At 47.7% G+C, this 19,221-nt stretch overlaps 1 protein-coding gene across 3 annotated transcripts in view; it reads left to right on the forward strand.

Annotated features, from left to right (window-relative positions):
• The window catches only part of LOC144791046 (disintegrin and metalloproteinase domain-containing protein 9-like), a 1,785,694-nt gene that overhangs the window by 774,606 nt on the left and 991,867 nt on the right, over positions 1–19,221 (forward strand). The gene's annotated exons all lie outside the window — the stretch shown is intronic.

A 19,221-nucleotide genomic window follows, 5' to 3' on the forward strand; every position in this document is an offset into this window, starting at 1 on the left:
TTTGACCAACCGCTGGTGCTGTAACATCCTCCAATATAAAATAATGGCGGGAGGGACTTATATTCAACCCAAGAGAAAATAAGGTTATATTAAATTATTTCTCTTAAATATACAATATTATACATAAATGTAATTTAATGTTTAAAAAATTGTAAGGAAATGCCTCTTTTTGTTTGGTCACACTGAAAGGTTATACTGATGCTGCTAGTTTCTCAACTCTCGGAGTGCGCTTAGGCCTGCTTATCGGAACTCAATGCTAAAAGACATGGGGTTGCCTTTGGAAATCTTATCTCTAATTATTCACCTCCAAAGCAAATCTTGGCAAAGTGCGCTGGGGCGAGCAAGGCCAGTTCACTGGCCCAATTAAAGGTAACAGAGGAGTACCCCAAGGGTGCGTACTGGCACTCACACCTTATCCGTCTTGATGAACAACATAGTTCAGTTTTTATCTCAGGCCCCTCCGGGTGCTCCCATGCTGGGGAAGGAAAATATTGTGACACTCTTGTTTGTGGACTACACCTTATTTGTCTCAAAAACACCAGGGGGGCTCCAGCTGCTTTTAAATCAATTCAAAGACTTCAATGACATGCGAGGACTAGAGATCAATACCTCAAAAATGAAATGCTTGATGATTAACCCTCATAAATCATACAGAGGAAGACCGTCTCTGGGAGGCGCCACCATCGAGAGGATCAGTACCTTTGATTACCTGGTTACAAAGCTATCAAAATACATGACCTGGAAACATGATGTGGCTAAGATGAAGATATGAAGATGACTTTAAAGCACAAGCAAACAGTTGGGACCCTGATAAAAGAATATAGCACCATTTCTAGCAAACCAGTGGCAGTTGCCCTCCAGATCGATGATAATAAAGCTGTGAGCTCAGACCTTTATGGGGTCGAATTCTGGGGCTTCAATAGGATAATTAACCTCTCCAAATCTGAGAGCAAGTTTTGAGGAGCATAGTCTCGCTACCTCAGAGCACACCTCTCAAATCCCTTAAAGCTGGACATGGACAGGAAATCTATTGCAGACTAGGCCAAACTATGCCCACTGCTGTTTTGGCATGGAATGAGGTCCACTCCTGACCTGCTCTCGAATGCCAATGCTCTTCATGAAGTTAGCTCTCCGGACAAATACTACAAGATAGGTTGGATAAGAAATGTGAAACGCTTACTGGCTGACATCAGGTTAAAAGGCTAATGGGATAGCAGGGATATGGAAGTGCTCCCCAATAAAGATGTAATTAATCGCAGTATTGGGAAGGTCACTCTATCATGTCGATTGTAAATTTGGCTTCAGACCAACACTTGATTGACGTCCCTCTATTATGTAATTTATATCTTAATAATTCATTTTAAGTTATCTACATGATTTGTATCGCACATTGCACTATTATGGTCATTTGACCGAAATAAAGTTTTTGACTGACTGATAGCCACTTTATTGGCCATAACATCGATAAGGAGTTTTAAGTGAGGTTCAGCCTTTCTCAAGTACAGAACCTTACAGTTTACTAAGTATATAATTAATCTTAGAAATAATCCGAAGATCTGATGGGGCTCCAGGTCCAAACGAGCTCCCAAATGCTTTGTTCACGCACAATCAAGTGTTTAGGGCCACGTATCTCACTCCACTGTTTAACCAACCCTTCTTTTCCAAATCCATGCCGGAATCGTGCAGAGGCAGCATCTTATATCCTAGCTTCAAATCCGGGTCTCACTCTAATCCAGTGAATTGCAGATTAATTGCACTTATCGATGTTGAAGCCACACTCTATGCCTCCAATTTACTCATTATTATGGAAAAATGGGCTTCAACTAAAAATATAATTCTGTAAACGGACGGGATTTAGAGCTGGCATGTGCACATTCACCAACCCACTTGCACCCACTCTCTTAGTCGTATAAGCCATAAACTCTGTACCTGCTTCATCGATCTAAAAGCAACGCCAGACAAAGACCTGAGAGATCACATTTCAACAAAGATGGGCAGATGGGGTGTATTTCCGAAGTTATTTAAGGCCATAATTAATCTGTATTTAGATACATTGGTCTTAGTAAAAATAGGCAAAGGTGACAGAACAGCTGACACGATCTCCACATATGGGGTTTTCACTCTTCATCTGTTTTAGCCATAAGAGGGGCTTATGGTCTGTCTGAACAATGAAGTGAGTGCCGAACAAGTATGGCCTCAACTTCTTCAGGGCCGAGACCGCAGCAAAGGCTTCCCTCTCTATAGCTGACCAACGTTTCTATCTGGGGGTCAAACCTCTACTAATAAAAGCTACTGGTTAATCCTGGCCTTCTGCATTAAGTTGTGACAACACAGCCCCTACCCTCAACTCAGATGCATCTGTTTGGACAATAAATTGCTTGGAATAGTCAGGACTCTGCAGAATGGAAGCAGTGCACAAGGCCTGATTGAGATATTCAAATGCCTTCTGACAGCTAACTGTCCACTGAACTTTCTTGGACATTTTCTTGGAGGTGAGATCATTCAAGGGAGTCACCATAGACCCCTATTCTTTTACAATTCTGTAATGCCCAGTCAGGCCCAAAAAACCTTTGACCTGCGTGTGGGTAGTTGAGGCAACCCAGTCCATTATGGTCTGGATTTTGCTCTGAAGTGGTTAAACCTGGCCTCCACCCACAAGGTGGCCCAGGTACACAACCTTGCTCTGCCCTATCTAGCACTTAGTAGCCTTGATATTGAGGCCTGCTTTCTGCAGAGCCTCCAAAACATTTTTTAGGTGGACCAGATGATTCTTCCAGGTCGAGCTAAAGACAGTTATATCATCGAGATATGCTGCACTGTAGGCTTCCAGACCTGTGCGAACTTTATTCACCAGCCTTTGGAATGTGGCAGGTGCATTCTTCAAACCAAAGGGCATCACAATAAATGGATAATGCCCACTGGGGGTTGAGAATGCTGTTTTTGGTTTGGCATCCTCAGCTAGTCTGATTTGCCAATACCAGCAGTTAGGTCAAATGTGCTCAAGAACTTGGCTGAGGCCAAAGTGTCAAAAAGTTTATCTGCCCTAGGAAATGGGGGAACATCAGTCCTAGTGACTGTATTGAGTCCCCTGTAGTCAACATAAAACCTCATCTCTCTCTTACCACCCTTGGTGTTAGGTTTTGGTACCAAGACCACTGGACTCTCCCAAGGGCTATCTGAGGGCTCAATTATTTACAACTCCAGCATCTTTTGGACCTCTGTCCTGATGCAATCTCTGACATGGTCAGACTGCCTGTAGATTTTACTCTTGACAGGTAGACTCTCACCTGTGTCCATTTTATGGGTACACCAGGTGGTTTGACTGGGGGTCAGAGAAAACATGTGCCTATATTGATTGAGGGCCCTCCTACAATCAATCTGCTGTTGATCAACGAGGCTGTCTGCCAAGGCTACGTCCTCAACTGACCCATCATCAGGGTTTTGTGAGAGGAGATTAGGGAGAGAGTCGCTCTTTTCCCCCTGTCCCTCATCAGTTGCCATGAGCAAGCCCATGTCAGCCCTGTCTACAAAAGGTTTGAGCTTGTTCACATGGAGCACCCTGTGGGGTTCCTGGGAGTGCCAAGGTCCACCAGGTAGGTGACCTCACCTTTTTGCTTAATGATAGCGTGGGGCCCACTCCATTTATTTTGGAGAGCTGCTGGGGCCACAGACTCCAACACCCACACTTTCTGGCCTGGCTAGTAAACAGTCAGGATAGCCTTTTGGTCATGCCAAGCTTTTTGCAATTCTGGACTGGCCTCCAGGTTTTTACTTGCCTTCTTCATGTATTCGGCCATCCTGGAGAAGAGACCAAGTACATAGTCCACTATGTCTTGTTTGTGAGGTTTGAGAGGTAACTCCCATCCCTCCTTCACCAAACACAAGGGACCCCTAACTGTAGTCCCAAACAAAAGTTCAAAAGGGCTGTAGCCAACCCCTTCTGAGGGACCTCTCTGTCGGCAAAGAGAAGGCAGGACAGAATGACATTCCAATTTCGCCTACGATTTTCTGGGAGGCCCATGATCATGCCCTTTAGGGTTTTGTTGTATCTCTCAACTAACCCATTGCATTGAGGATCATAGGATGTGGTGAACTTGTGATTCACTCCACACTCCTTCCACATTGCAGTGATGTAACTTGACATGAAGTTTGTCAGTTAAAACCTCCTTAGGGAAGCCCACTCTGGGAATAAAAATCATAAGGCCCTGGACACCACAAGAGCTGTAGTGGTCATAAGGGGAATTACTTCTGGGTACCTAGTGGCATGGTCCACCACCACTAGTATGTAACTGTGCCCAAATGCTGTAGAAGGTTTCATGGGACCAATGATATCAATCCCAACCCTCTCAAAGGGAACCCCCACCACTGAAAGTGGTATAGCTGACTTTGCATGTGGCACAGAGCATCAAACCTCCTTGGTGTCCTCAGACATGTGACGTGAGGCCAGTGAAAGTGAGGGACAAGACTGTCCCAAGTTTTACTTTGGCCTAAGTGTCCTGCCAGGGGATTGTCATTTGCTAGGGTGAGTAGGTAGCCCTATAACTAACCTCCTGGTCGCACCAGGCCGGGGGTCTCTACCCTCTGAATTAAGGAGTCCCTCTTCCCAGTAGATCCTGTTTGACCCACTGGCATTCCCATCAGTCTCAGCTGCAACTTGCTGTCTGAGGGGTTCAAGAGAGGGGCAGGCTTGCTGTTTGAAACTCAAGTCTGCCTTTGAAGGCCCCCCCTGTCCTCAAGAACTTAACCTGCTCAGGCTTAAGCTAATCTGGGACAGTACCTTCACAGGGGCTGAGATCATCTCCCTCAAGAGCCTGAGCCTCACTTTGAGTATGGAGGAAGACTCAGCCTTCCCTCTTCTGCTCCTTCTCTTGGAAGGCCCCTGGTCAATTGTTCCAGGATCCAGGGCCTGTTCAGTGGATGTCAGTTTGGCTTGTGATCTAGTCACAGCAAACACATCTGCAGAGATGCCCAACATTGCTGCATAAGTCCTAAATTCAACCTGAGCCCAGGCTGATGTTTCCAAATCATTTCCCAACAAATAATCTACTGGTAAGTCTGAACTTACCACAACCTTCTTAGGGCCAGTTACCCCTCCCCAGCTGAAATTAACAACTGTTAAAAGAATGGTCAGTCCTGACATTGTTTGCATTGGTCACTTGGTACATTTCCCCAAGTATGATCTGTCCAGGAGACACAAGTTTCTCTTTCACCATGGTGACACTGCCCCCTGTAGGCCGTTGCCCCTGTTCCATTGATCAAAGGCTGTTTTTTGTACTTGCCCAGGTTACTGGGACTGACAAGGAAGGTGGCAATATCCATACCACCATCACAGACTAGAACAGCCTGAGCTGGAGTTCCGACTAAGCCAGAACCCACCTCAGATCCCAAGATTAGCCCTGCGGATCCCTTGTTCCCTGTACCACCACTTGTGTGTGCACTTGCCTTAGAGGCAGTGGAGGTAGGAGTAGTTTCCTTGACCTTTGGACAATCAGCATCTCTTGTCCAATGGGTCTTCTGTTTACAGAGATGGCACCAAGGTTTATTTTTGCCTTTTCCCTTGTTGGATTGTGACTCCCGCCAAATGCAGGTTTTTGGGGGCCTGATGAGGACTCTATGGGGGTCATTAGGATGACGGGTGGACTTTGTCCGCCCGCCATCCTATCGGAATTTGGGACCGCCCGCCGTAAGGGCGGGGGTCCCGTGGGGGGTATTAGGATGCGCCCGCCACAGTGGCGGGCGCATCCTGCATTTATAACATTGTGGCGGGCGGTGCTCTCTACACCACCCGCCACAATGCTATAAATGCATGTATGCATTTGCATACACAAAGCGACAGGCACCGCGCGGTGCCTACCGCTTTGTATATGCAAATGCAGGGGGGTACCCCAGGTACCCCCCCCCCGTGTGCACCCCTCACCCCTCCTTCACTTTGGAGGCCCGCAGGGGGCTCCCAAAGTGAAGACCGCATGCCTTTACGAGGCGGCATCGCCGCCACGCAAAGGCATCTGTCCTGGCCCATCGTAATATGGCTGGTGGTGTCTAATAGACACCGCCACCATATTAAACCTTTTCCGCCCCGGCCGCAAGGCGACCGGGGCTGAAAAGCGGCGGACGGTCTTTCTGTCCGCAGCGGTCCCCCCGCCATACTAATATGGCGGGGGGGTTCAGGAGAGGATGGCGGGTGGATTGCTCCCGCCAGGCTGGCGGTGGCTACTGCCAGCCTGGCGGGGGCAATCCGCCCGCCATCCTAATGGGCCCCTTTGTCTTTACCCTTGTCCCCACCCTTATCTTGAGCTTTTAAAGAAACTTGCTTCTTTTGGTCACCACTATTGTTCTGCTTTTTCTGCTGCTTAATGGTCCTGACCCACTTATCTGCCTTCTTTCCCAATTCTTGGGGAGAAGTCAGATCTGAGTCTACCAGGTACTGATGCAATAGCTGATTTTTGCACTTATTAAGAATCTGCTCCCTCATAATCAAACTGAACAATCCATCCAAATCAGGCACTTTTTGATGCCAAGCAACCAATCTTCCAGAGCCTTCATTTATTTATTTATTTATGCAATTTGTATAGCACACAAATACCCGGAGGTGTCTCGGCGCTGAAAAACAGTAGTACAGAGCAGATAGAGATATTGTTTACTGGTTGAAAAGCCACGTTTTTACTGACTTCCTGAAGGTAAGGAGAGAGGGGCTAGCCCTGATGTGAGGGGGTAGGGTGTTCCATAGTTTCGCTGTGGCACTTGAGAAACATCTGTCTCCCCATGACGATTTCTTTGTACGAGGGACAGTTAAAAGGCAAGCTGAGGAGGAGCGCAGTAGTCTACTGGGGTATAACGCCCTACTGACCTTCTTAGGAACTTAGGTCCTGAATTAGGTCCTGAATTATTAACTGCTCTGTATGCTATACAGAGAGCTTTGAATTTAATTCCTAACTGGCAACCAGTGATGCTGGCGTATTACCGGGGAAATCGATTTAAACTTGGGTGTGCCTGATAGAATTCTTGCTGCTGAATTTTGAATTAGCTGCAATTTATTCAGTACTTTTATTTTATATCAAGTAATCAATTGATAATTGATTATGGTAAGTGTGTGATTTTCTTTAGGTGTGGGTTGTAGGGTTTATGGGGTAAAGGGTGGGAAGTAATCTATTTTTAATTAATTATTCATAAGTTTCAAATTAATATTCATTAATTGATTGAAAATTAATTATGGAAATTGTGTAATCAATTTTAGGTGCGGGTTGTGGGGTTTACAGGGATAAAGGGTGGGAAGTAATTTATATTTAATAATTAATAATTAGTTGTTTATTTATATTAAATAATGTAATTGATAATTAATTTGGGTAATTGTGTGATTTTTTTAGTTGTGGGGTTTATGGGGTATAGGGTAGGAAGTAATTTATGTTTCATTAATAATAATTAGTTGTTAATTTATAATAATTAATTGAAAATTAAATATGGATTTTTTTATAATTAATTTTAGGCGTGGGTTGTGGAATTTATAGGGGTTAAGGGTGGGAAGTAATTTATGTTTAATTAAAATTTACTTGTTCATGAATATTAATTAATTAATTAATATTTAATTAGGGTGTTTATATTTGTTTATGTGGGGGTTTTATTGTTATAGGGGTAAAGTGTGGGGAGTAAATTCATTTTACTTACTTTATAATTTGTTGTTAAGTACTATTAGTTTTTTAATTGAAAATACGTTTTAATTGTGTAATTTGTTTTTATGGTTAATTGTAGCTGTGGGTTGTGCGGATTACAGTGGTAAAGTGTGGGAAGGTAAATTTTTTTTATCAGTTTTAATTTGTTTTTAAATTAATATTGTTTCTTTAATTAGTAATTAATTATGTTAATTAAGGAAGTACATGTTGTTTTATTTAGATGTGGGTTGTGAATTGTGTGGTGTTATAGGGTAGGAAATAAAAAAGGTAAATGTATGTAATAATTAATATTTTTGTTTCTAAATAATTTCTAAAACAAATATGTATTTGTTTGGAAATATTTTTATTTTATTTATAGAATATTTGTAGGTATTTGTCATATATATTTAACAGTATGATATGTTTTTTTTAAATATTAAATATATTTGTATTTTAATTTTTAATATATTTATATATTTAAAAAAAAATCCTAACTTTACTACTAAATGCCTTCTGTGAATACCAAAAGTAGTACGTTTAGGATTTTGTCCTAGATTAGTCTGTGAATCAGTCCCTATATTGCTTTTTAATTTATATCAAATCTACTTTTTTTTTTTCAGAACAAAATTTTATTAGATTTTGTAAGCTGACAGAATACAGGAAATAAATCACCCCTCCCTATGAATCAGAGAGGCAGTGTGCCCATAAAAGTATCATGTTCAAATACATTCAGTCAACATTTCCCCCGTGTCCCACCCTCCGGCATCCCACCCGGTACCCTCCCCCCGCCCCGCACGGTGTCTACAGTGTCCATCAAGAGGAGTCTAACAATCATAATAACTGCATGTGTACCAATTCACCCAGAGCCAGTCAAGGCGCGATCCACGTCGGTGGCCCGAGGCGCCGGGGGGTTCAGCAAAGGCCCCTGTAGTCCGCCCATTTCTTCCAGACCTTAAAGTGTTTTGTAGGGCACCCCCTGGCCTCAAATATTGGGCGTTCCAATCCCATGGAATAGTCCAAGCCCCGTTTCCACACTTCCAGCAACGGGGCTCTAGGAGCCTTCCAGGCCCGGGCTACATCTCTTTTGGCCACGACGAGGCCCAAGGTAAGTAGATGACGTTTGTATACATTCCCCCCCACTTGTTCCATAACATGCAGGAGGCCCAGCTTTGGTGAGCGGGGAAGCTCCCAGCCCAGTACCTCCTCCAGGCAATCCCACACTCCGGTCCAGAATCTCTGCAGTCTCACACACTCCCACACCGTATGAGTAAAGGAGCCCATCTCACTTCCACATCTCAGGCACTCCGGGGAGGCTATCAGCCCCGCCTTCCACAGTCGCTCCCTCGTAAAGTACGCCCTGTGTAGGTACTTAAATTGAATAAAGCGCAAGCGCACCGCAATCGCAGCTCCCCTGGGGGCCTCCAGGGCTTCTCTCCAGTCCTCCTCCCCCAAACACCCCAAATCTCCCTCCCAGACCAGCCGCAGTTTATCAAGGGAAGGGGAACAGTGGGTGACTAGCGTCTGATATATGTTAGATATTTTTTTGGTTTCCAATTCCCCCATAAAAAGTTTTGCCTCCAGGGGGCTGAACTCCGGTAGAGAAGTCAAGTCCGCTATAGTGGGGGTCAGGGCGTGTCGGAGCTGTAGGTATCGAAAAAATTGGGATTGGGGCATGTCATACTCGTCCCGCAGAGCCTGAAAGGATTTAAGGACCGAGCCCTTCATGACGTGGCCCAGCGCCGAGATGCCGATAGCGTCCCAGCCATCGAAGCCACGCAGGGAAGCTAGCGCCGGCAATCTCCCATTGCGCCACAGCGGGGTCTCCCCCGTCAGTCTGTTCCACCATCCCATGCGTCGGAGCGCCTCGCGCCACACCCGGAACACTGTCTGTGTGACCGCTGGGAGTCTTTTCCGGAGGGCCGCCGAGTATAAGACTGTATGGAGCGTGTGCGGGTCCATCAGGTATCTCTCCAGGGCATAGGTCAGATCGCCACGATCCCCGTACCACCATTCGTTGAGGACCAGCAGGTGTGACGCTTGGTAGTAAGGCTGGACGTCCGATGTAGCCAGCCCCCCACAGTACGTCGAGAGGAAGCAGGTACGGAGTGCCACCCTCACTGCCCCCCCCCCGTCCACAAGAACCGACCCAAAGCCGAGTCCACCTGTCTAAACCACTGCGGTGAAATAGGATACGGGTGATTCTGAAGTTGGTACAGGATACGGGGCAGAGCTACCATCTTAAAGATGGCCGAGCCTCCATAAACATTAAGGGGCATCCTGGACCATATTTGCATATCCGACCGTATTTTATCCCACACGGGTAGCACATTGCGGGTCCACGAGACTCCCCACATATCTGTCAGAAAGACCCCGAGATATTTCAGGCCTCCCGCCGCCTCCTGAAGGGCCGACGCCCAAGGACCCAGGGCTGCACCATCTCCTAGGACCCACAATTTCGATTTCTGCACATTTAGCGTGAGACCGGACACCTCGCCGAAGATACGCATTATATCTAGGACCCTAGGACTAGATCTGTTCAGGTCCGTAAGAAAGAAAAGGACATCGTCCGCATAAAGCGCGATTCTGTCGGACGGACCCCCCACCCATTCCACCCCACGCAGCTGTGCATCCATTCTCACCCAGGCCGCTAGCGGCTCCATTGCCAGAGCAAACAGGTAGGGTGAGAGAGGGCATCCCTGCCGGGTACCTCTGCCTATCAGAAATGAGCCGGACACTGCTCCCGCTACCCTCACCGCCGCTGTCAAATCTGTATAAAGTAAATGAATGTAGGACAGGAAACGCGGGCCTAGGTTGAGGCGGAGAAGGAGTGCCCGAAGATACGGCCAGCTCAGGGAGTCGAATGCCCTATCTATATCCGCTAGCAAAAGGGCCGCCGGGATGCCTGCCGCCCGCGCCGCCTCCACCACCAACTGTGCGCGTCGGATGTTATGTCTTGTCGCTCTATGGGGCATAAAGCCGGCCTGGTCAGCATGGACCAAGTCCGTAATGTAGGGGAGAAGGCGTTTTGCCAAGGCCTTAGCTAAAACCTTCGCTTCAAAGTTAAGCAATGAGATCGGACGATACGACTCAGGGCGATCCGGCGGCCTCCCCGGCGTGCAAAAGACCACCACCTCTGCGTGTCGCCAGTCTGCCGGCAGACACCCACAGTCCCTGGCCGCCTCCAGAGCCTTCCTGTAGCGCATTCCTAGCTGGAGATGAAACGTTTTCATAAATTCGCATGGGAAGCCGTTAGGCCCAGGGGCCTTGCCAGCGTTCAGCTTACCCAGAGCCTCCCCCAGCTCCTCAGCCGACAACAGGAGGTCTAGTCGGGCACGATCGTCGTCCGAGAGCGCCCGGGGCGGGAGATCCGCTAGGAATTTGTCGATCTCCTCCGCCGGGAGGGACTCCCGGGGGGCGTATTGTGTCGCGTAGTATTGCGCAAAGGTCTCGGCCAGAACCTCCGGGGCCGTTACCGGGCCACCCAGTTCATCTCGGAGTCCCGGCAGGGGCTGGGCCTGAAAGGTACCCTGGCACAACCTGTAGAGCATTGTGCTGGATTTGTCCCCCCATTGACAAATTCTACTCTGCGTAGCTAGCCAAACTTGGCGGGCCTCATCTAATAATCAAATCTACTTTTTATATTAAAGTTATTATTTAACATATTTAATATTTATTATTACATGTTATATATATATATATATATATATATATATATATATATATATATATATATATATATATATATATATATACATTTTATATTTTTTACATCGATGATTTTTTCCGATATTTTTGCATTCTATATTTTTTCATCGATATTTTATACTTCTATATTTTTTGCATTGATATTTTGTCAGTGAACCTCTCTGCCAAGGGCCAACTGTTGTTTCCGGTGCCTTAGCCTAGCTTTCTGAAGTTCAAGCATTTCGTACTCCCTATCCAAAGAGTTCCCTCCTTTTTTTAGAAATGGAGGGACCTACTGACTCTCTAGAAGTATTGGATTCTGCAGAGGAGGATTTTAACCTCCTGGTCTAGTCTGCACTTTCCCAGGAGGAGCAAAGGGGGCATCCTCTTGGCCCTCTATGTTCTCCTCTGGGAGGCCTGAATTGTCCAGGTGGGAACCATCATGCTCCACCTGGTCAGGGATAGACTCTAGGTCAGAGAGGGCTTCCCCACCTGCTCTATCTTCATTCCCTGGCCCACCCAATCTGTCCTGCTCATCTGACCCAGAGGCTTTCCTAAGCTCATCCAACAGTAACACCTCTACAAGGCGTTGAGTGTTGACATTTCTCCCTGTCTTCGGCTTTCAGTTCTTGGAATGAGAGTTCACTGTATCTATTAGGCAGAGAGCCACTGGCATCCCCTTAAGTAGACATACTAAGTGAGGTGTGGTGTTGCATCTACCTAAGCTAGTGGGAACTAAACTCTCTTAGGTTGGAGAAAGGGTGTGCTAGACCCTTGACTTACCCAATCCTAGATTCAGTAGAACTTACTATTCTAAGCTTGCATTTATATGTGCCTAGTACTAGTGGTTTTTCTGTTAATCAATACAAACAATGCAGGCTTGAATCCCAACCGCTGCACACCAATGTGAAAAGTTGGCCTGGTAAATGATGTCCGCTAATGTAAGTGGGCACCTTGCACCAGTCTAGACAACCCTTATGGTGATTTAAGAGATCTCAGAAAACCTTAGAAAGCTATCCAAGTGTAGCTGTGTAGAGCAGCCTTCAGGCTTTGTCTTGAAGGAGTATAAAGCTGCTTGTTTTTACCAGACTGCAATCTTATAGTATAGATTAAATGAAAAAGGACCACACAAAGTATTTATAAAATATGTATTATATAACACTATCTAGTATGTTACAGTATCTCCTACATGGAGATAGACACTAAGCACACAAAACCTTAGCTAAGAAATCATGGTAAATAGCAATAATACAGAGTGGGCCCCAAGTGGAGGGACCAAACCATATACTAAGAAAGTGGTATAAGAACCACGACTCGGAGGAGGAGCTTCGCGCGCAACCAAGATGGCCACGTGAGCTTAGGGCTCCCGAGACCCTCGTTATCTCTCGCATCTATCCTGTCGTTCATCCTGTCCCTCATTGATGTCTTCGTGAAGGCGAACCACGAGTGAGGCAAAACCTGCATTTCGATTTTGAATCGGACCCCGGGAACCGGTGTTACGGTGCTTTGAAGATTGCGGCCTACATCTCCGTGAAGCCCGGCTGTGGAGTTGGCATGGTGCCCGAGCTGTAGTTGAACAACATCGGCCTGTGGGGGCTGGGATGACCGGTCCGGTTGCTTTCACTTTCGGTTTTGCTTCCAGAGAAGACCTGTGACTGGGAACGAGCCCACCCCTGTGCCTGAGGACAGCTGCCCTGTGTCACCCACGAGTGTTACTTTTCATTGCCTTGCCGGTTTTAGAGGACATTAGGCCTGGGCCCTTTAGCTGAGGCTGCCTCCGCCCGAGGTGGGCCAAGGGCCGCCATTTTCCTGCTTCGTCTCATCGATCCAAGTCGATCTATCTCCCGCAATGGCGGTGAAATCGGAGGGTGCAACTCAGAAACGTAAGAATACTCGGCGGGGTGGCTATACCCAGACTAACATTATGGATCAATATGCCCAAGCTAAGGGATCTCCCGGTGGATCGGGTAGGTCGCAGAAGGACATGAAAGGTCCACCGACTTCGGCAATTGAGCTGACCTTGCAAGATGTTATGGCCGCAATTGAAGGGATTAAATCCTCATTGGGGCAACAAATGGCGACTCTCGCCCATAAGCTTGATACTGTGGCGATTGATGTCAACTTGATACGTACTGACCTGGTGAAAACTAATGAGAAAGTCAAGTCTTTGGACATTAAGACTTCCAGTCTGATGGGTGATGTCGCTGGCCTGCAGACGGAGGTCAGTCGCTTGAGGACTACCAGTGATATCCTTACACGTCGTCTGGAGGATTATGAAGGAAGGGCCAGGCGGAACAATGTTCGTATCATAGGGGTCCCGGAGAAGGCGGAAGATCCAGCAGCTGACCTCTTTTTTGAGGATCTTATTGTTAGCCACCTTGCACCTAAGGGACTGAGTAAGTTCTTTACGGTCGAACGGGCTCACAGAGTTCCGGGCGGTAAACCGAAGTTGGGTGCCCCACCGCGGCCTATAATTGCGAGAATGTTCAATTTTCGTGATAGAGACGCTATTCTGCAGGCCTCACGGATGGGTGGACCTACAAAGTTTGAGAACACTACTATCAGCTTCTACCCGGACTTCACCCAAACGGTCCAGAAGCAACAACTTGGTTTCCTGGGGGTGAAGAGACGACTGCGTGACATGGGACTTAAATACGCCATGCTTTTCCCGGCCAAGTTGAGGATCGAACATGCGGAGCGGACTTATTTTTTCGATTGACCGGATGTGGTGGCCGACTGGCTGGACACTCTGCCGAAACAGCATCCATCGGAGGAGCAGTCTGGCGGGGCGGAAGGCGGACCGACGGAACAGGAATAGGCACCGGTTACTTGGTATTCTGGGGTCTCTTGTAGGCCTCGAACTGTGGTTCGATAATACTGACAAGCGATTTGATGTACATTTGGGGGGTTGCGGGGCTATTGGTGGGTCTTTTTCCTCCTCTGAGTGTCTTTTTGTAGCTTATTTAGATATGGGGGCGACAGGCACACTGCAGGTTTGGGTGGCTTTTTAGTCTTACGCAGGGGTGCAGGGTGGGGGGTTTGTAACGGGATGTTGGTGAGGGATGGGTGGTTCGGTTGGGGTGTGTGTCTGTTTCTTTGCAAGGCAACGTGTCCTTAGATCGTTTAATTGAAGTATTGAGTTCCATCAGGGGCTGGATCCTCTTTCTGTTTCGGGATGGGGGTAGAGGGCTGAAACTAGTGAGTTGGAATGTGAATGGGCTGGGGATAGGATAAAACGTGGGGTGGTGTTGCAACTGTTGAAGCGTTTCTCCCCTGATGTGGTCCTTCTTCAGGAGACGCACTTGATTGGCAATACTTGTTATGCTCTGAATAGGAAGGGGTATCGTTTGGTCGCACATGCTGGGTTTTCCTCCGGCTCCAGGAGGGTTGGTATCCTCATTAAGAATTCTCTCTCACTGGAGATTGACTCCACGGTCCTCGTTGATAGAGGGCGCTACGTCGCTCTTACGGGTAGGTGGGAGGGCTGGACCCTTTCCCTGGTCTCTGTATATGTCCCCCCTGGTCTGCAGTCGACTACTTTCGCGGACTTGGGGCGGGTTATTCCTGCTCTCCCCGAGGGGTCACTGCTTTTAGGTGGTGATTTTAACGTGGTGGTCTCCGGTATGGTTGATCGACACCCACCCAGGGATCTAAGGGGAGCATAGAACTGGCTTTACGATTTCCCCGACACTTTGGGTCTGGTAGATTGCTGGAGATTGTTACATCCTGCTCAGCGGCAGTATACGTTCCATTCGGGCGCTCACGGTAGCCTTTCTAGGATTGATTATGTTTTGGTGCCGGCTGCACAGGCTCTTACTATCAGTGAGGTTAAGCATTTGGCTCGGGGAATTTCAGATCACTCTCTGTTATGGCTTCGGATGGAGTTGGATTCTGGGACCGAGGGACGGGTGCCCCGATTAACCCTTGGTATCTCCGAAACCCTAAAACTCGTGCTGCCCTGGTAAAATCTCTCGACCCGTATTTTTTGGAAAACGAGGGTTCTGTTTCGTCAGCCGTATCGCTTTGGGAGGCTTTCAAGACCGTCCTCAGGGGTCAGGCCCTATCGTTAATAGCGGGTGTTAAGAAACGGAGGGATGAGGAGGTGGTTAAGATCGAGACAGAGATAGCGGACTTAGAGCTTGACCTGGAGCGGGGGGTCACCCGTGCTATGACACATGTTCTACGACTGAAACAACTTGAGAACAGGGCATTGGTTACTGACGCGGCTGAGGCCATGAGTAGGGAACATCAGGGACGTCTGTATGATGTGGGTGATAAAGCTGGTAAATTGATTGCGTGGCTGGATAAGAAAGATAGGGCTAGTCGGATGGTGCCTGTGATCGAGACGGCTAGTGGTGCTCGGGTCTCAGACCCTAAAGAGTTTGTTCAGTGTTTCGCGGAACACTTCCAAACAGTGTACTCCTCTGTGTCAGACAGGCCAGAGGAGGACTCGCATCTATTGTTGCGAGATATCGCTTTACCACGTCTCTCTGATGTCGATAAGGAACAAATGGACACTGCAATAACAGCTGATGAGGTGGCTCTTGCGATTCGTTCCCTGCGTTCTGGGAAAGCAATGGGTCCCAACGGCCTGCCTATTGAACTATACAAGTTGCGGCCTGACAAGATGGCTCCCTATCTGCGGGACATGTTTTTGGAGTCTCTGGAGTGTGGCTCTTTCCCCCGTGATCAGCGTTTAGCGACCATTGTGGTGATTCACAAGGAGGGGAAGCCGAGAGATAGGTGTGTGTCGTACCGGCCTATATCTCTTTTAAATGCTGAACCTAAGATCCTCGCGAAAGTACTGGCTAACCGATTGATCACTGTTATTAGCGAGTTGATACATCCGGATCAATCCGGTTTTATCCCGCATAGAAACACCGCCCTGAATCTTAGGCGTCTGCATGGTGTTCTCGCGAGAGCCGCAACGTTGCGTGAACTGGCCATCTTGGCGTCATTGGATGCCCCGATGGCTTTCGACACAGTGAAATGGCCATATTTATGGGCCGCATTGGCTAAGTTTGGGTTTGGACCCGGTTTTATTGGCTGGGTGAGGCTACTCTATGAGGACCCCGTCGCGCAAATTGTTGTGAATGGTCGATGTTTCTTCTCCGTTTGGTCTTGGGAGGGGAACTCGTCAGGGTTGTCCTTTGTCGCCGCTCCTGTTCGCCCTAGCTCTCGAGCTCCTCGCCGCGTGAATCCAGTGGGAGCCTTCGATGAAGGGTATTCGGTGGTCCTCTGAGTTTGAAGATCGCATCTCGCTTTATGCAGATGATATCTTACTGTACTTGACGTCGCCCCCGAAATCACTGATAGTTTTGTGCGATGTTTTGAACTAATTTGGTAGGAACTCGGGCCTAATCATTAACTAGACAAAATCCTATCTATATGTCCTTTCAGGTGACGTCCCTCTTCTTCCAAATAACTGTCCCATCCAGATTGCACAAACCGGGGTTTAAATACCTCAGTATCTATATTTCTTTGGACCCCTCAATTTGGTATCAACAGAATCTCCTTCCACCCCTGTCTCGATTGAAGCAAGATGTCGCGGGTTGGCGTAGGCTTCCGCTGTCGCTGCTTGGTCGTGCGGCCCTCTTTAAAATGATGTCGCTGCCTCGTTTTCTTTATGCTCTCCAAAACACTCTTGATATAGTTCTGGCTCGCTATTTCCGTGCAGTCGAGGGTCTTCAAAGGAAGTTGGTATGGGTCGGTAGACCTCGTATCACGCTGGCTAAACTGATGTTCCCGTGGTACGACGGGGGTATCGCTCTCCCCGATATAAAACGTTATTATTGGGTGTCTCAATTGGGAGCCATTAATCATGGTATGTATGGTCCCGAATTGAACCCCGCCTTTGCCATGGATAGGTGGCTGTTACCTGGGGGTAACTACTATAGGGCGCTGCACTCTAAATCGGTGGTTAAGGATTTGTCGGGACCTACAAAGACTGCAGTACGTCTGTGGCAGGACACAACTAGTTCGATGGGATGGAAAGACCGCTTGACTCGAGCGACCCCGCTTTTTGGTTCTGATAAACTTGGTAAACTGTGGAAGACCAAGGGGTTCCATAAATGGGACCTCATTGGTATTAGTAAGGTGGGAGACCTCTGGGTTAAGGGTCAGGTTAAATCGTTTGAGTTGTTAAAGAAGGAGTTTGAATTAGGTGATTCAGAGTACTTCCGTTATGTCCAAGTCCGCCATGCTTTGAGGTCGGTTTTCCCAGTGGGGGAGGTAATTCCGGAATCGTCCCCGCTCGAAGATAGATTGTTGGACGGTCATGTGCCTGATAGTACTATCTCCCTAGTCTGCAAAAAATTAATAAATGATAGGTCGGGCCTCCTATTGCATCTTCGGGACTTGTGGACCCGTGACGGCCTTGAGCTGGATGACGAGGACTGGCAATCTGCGATCTCCTCTACCAAGGAGGTCGCAAATCCAGCTCGACTCCGTCTGGTTCAACTTAACATTCTTCATAGGATATACGTCACGGACCCCCGTTTGGTTCGCATGGGCTTTTCTGAGGAGGCTTTGTGTAAGCGAGGATGTGGGCAGATAGGGACATTTCTCCATGTCGTGAGGTTGCTGCCTTCTGGAGCGGGGTACATGATGTAATGAAGGAAGTGACGGCGGTTGCCCTCTTGCCGGAAGCTAGACGATGTTTGTTGAATGTTTGGGAACCCACGGATTATAATGCAGCTCAGACACAGTGGGCGATCCTGGGGGCCATGATTGCCAAGCGAGACATTGCTCAATTGTGGGGATCCCAAAGGCCACCTACAGTTGTAGTATGGAAGGAAAACATGGAGTGGTGCATGTTAGGGAAAAAACGGTGTATTTGGCCCGGGGTCGGCCCCGGAAGTGGTGTAGAGTGTGGGGACCTTGGAATGGCTACCGTGGAGATATATGTACACCGCCTATAGTAGATAACATTGAGGTCCCACTTTCCCCCTGACCCCGCATTCTGACGATTTTATTGTATGTGCATTGATTTTACCCCTGTCCTCCCCCCTCCCCTTCCTTACATTGATTGCTGATTTCGTTGTATTGTTTTTTTCCTTCCCCGTCTAGAATTGGTACTCTGTGTAATGTTTCCTTGCCTTGCTGTTTATATATTTTTCAATAAAAAAAGTTATTAAAAAAAAGAATATAAAAACTTTTTAATAATTTTACAAAATGAAAAAAAAAAAAAAGAACCACAACTCAAGTCACGACAATGCTGAGAGGATGTAGAATTGCTGGGGACCCACAGAACCACCCAAGGTAAGTAGATAGGGACTCCACGGAGCGCGTGTGCAGTGTCCGAAAACGACTGTGTGCTACGTACAAGTCTATGTGCAAGTCGCGGTCGGGTTTGAAAAGATTAGGGACCCTTCCCAGTGGACCCTGAAGAAACCCAGTGGAAGACAGAATCTTGGAGAGCCTCTCCATGCGTGGGTACCATTGTACCCAAGTTACCTATCTCAGGGGAGCCGGGTGCATAGGTATGAAATGGCGTCGGAAATCACAGTCAAACCCAATAGAGGACTTCTGGAAAGTGCTGCTGCTGGAAGAGGAGAAACTGTGAGGACGAGCCCGAATGTGGTTTCTTGAAGAGGAGTACCGGAAAGCAGAGGGGACAATGTCTATGTCACTCAGGGGAGACCAGGAGGCTTGGAAGATGGTGCCCTCCGATGTTGGGTGCTTCAAGTAAGATGACAGTAACCTTGACTCTACAGCTGCGGGAACCAGGTGACACTGAGGACAACCAGGACCCGGATACAATCTGTCCCACAAAGGATGTCGAGTACTGAGTGGTCAGTGTCTGACGGGAGCGCCAACAAGCCTTGGCAAATGCAACCCCCGCAGGAAGTCAAAAAGGTGCACGGTTGGGACCAGCAAGGTCCAGGAGACT

This window comes from Lissotriton helveticus, chromosome 11 (genome assembly GCF_964261635.1).
Source record: "Lissotriton helveticus chromosome 11, aLisHel1.1, whole genome shotgun sequence".
In the NCBI taxonomy this organism is placed as follows: Eukaryota; Metazoa; Chordata; class Amphibia; order Caudata; family Salamandridae; genus Lissotriton; species Lissotriton helveticus.